Here is a 1555-nt window from a genome sequence, read left to right as displayed (position 1 = left end):
GATACGTGGTCTCCATGGGTGAAAGGGACCCATGGATGAACATTTAACATACCTTGATTGAAGAATTCTTGAAAGTTCTTGAATTGGGAACCTTGAATTTGAATTATCTTGGAAAAAGAATGGTGAATTTTGGAGTTTCTTGGAGTTGAATGTTGAATCCTAGGGTTTTCTTGGAGAGTAAATTGATGAAAAATCAATATAATATGCTTAGGATAGGTTAAATCCCTTGTTTACATGATTTGGGGGTTATGGGAAAAGACCAAAGTAACCTTGGGAATTAAAACTTGGAACTGGACTGGAAATCCTAATTTTTTACTCTGGCGCGATGTGGTGCTATCGCGTTGTGCCACTGGAAAACTGAGAGTCCCTATTTTACCCTACGACGCGACGTGGTGCTATCGCATTACGCCACTAGAACGGACAATCCTGATTTGGCACCTTGGTGCGACGTGGTACCAATCGTTGTGCCTTACTAAACGTGATTTTGACCCTTATCGTGATGCGACATTATTGCAGTGGTACATTGGAAAAGGACGAACATGATTTTGTCCATCTCCGCGATGTGGCCTTATCACGTTGGGCTACTATTTTTCATTAAAAATGTCATAACTAGTCACCCGCATATCGGATTAAGGCAAAATTAGTATCGTTGGAAATATAATTCAATTTCCTACAACTTGGTATGTATTGAGCTGGAAAATTCTCAGTAGAGAAAAAGATACGCTTATTTGAAGTTGACTAAAGCAACATCCTTCCCAAAAACTTAATCGGTAAGGAATATTTTGATTTGTCTAATTGCTGGGAGTTATTTGAGGCCTTAAGATACATCAAAATCACTCATACAAATACCAAAGAACTATAAGGTACTTTGCATGAGCTTGGAATATGGCTCTAATATAGGTTTGGATTTTGGGGTATTGCATTCATCCAAGCCAGTGTTAAGGGTGTACGCGGTTAAAAAGACGAGAGAGAATGAGAAACAGAATACAGAAGAAGAACAAAAACAAGACATCTTTTATGATAGGTTAGATGATCTAGACATGAATATTTCAGATGATGATCAAACATCTACACCCGTTGCTGCGAGCAATACAGTAGACAATTCTTCTCAATCGACATAGTCTGGAAATTGTCAAGACGACGAGATCAAATTTTACATTGGAATATCATTCAAGTACAAAAAATAACTATCTACTACTTTGTTTGTTTCTTGCTTGAAAAAAGATTTCAGAAAAATGAAGGTGATTAATTCGAGCAAAATCTTTTGCTATAGATGAGCTAATTGAAACTGTAAGTGGCGGTTGAGAGCGGTAAAGGACTTAAGTTCTGATAGATTCGTCATTCATAAACATGAAAAGTATCATACATGTGGTTCGGAGCACATTTCAGGCCAAAATCCTCATGCCACTGCAAAAGTCCTCGGTGAATATTTCAAGAATAGATTCCCCAATGGCAAAGGCCCTTCTACAAGGGATATGTCCAATCAACTCCTTACAGAATTGGGTGTCATGGTTAGTTATTAGAAGATATATATGAACATGTGGATTAACAAGGA

This window comes from Capsicum annuum, unplaced genomic scaffold (assembly GCF_002878395.1).
Source record: "Capsicum annuum cultivar UCD-10X-F1 unplaced genomic scaffold, UCD10Xv1.1 ctg81182, whole genome shotgun sequence".
NCBI classification, from domain to species: Eukaryota; Viridiplantae; Streptophyta; class Magnoliopsida; order Solanales; family Solanaceae; genus Capsicum; species Capsicum annuum.
Note: the sequence above shows the minus strand (reverse complement) of the source record.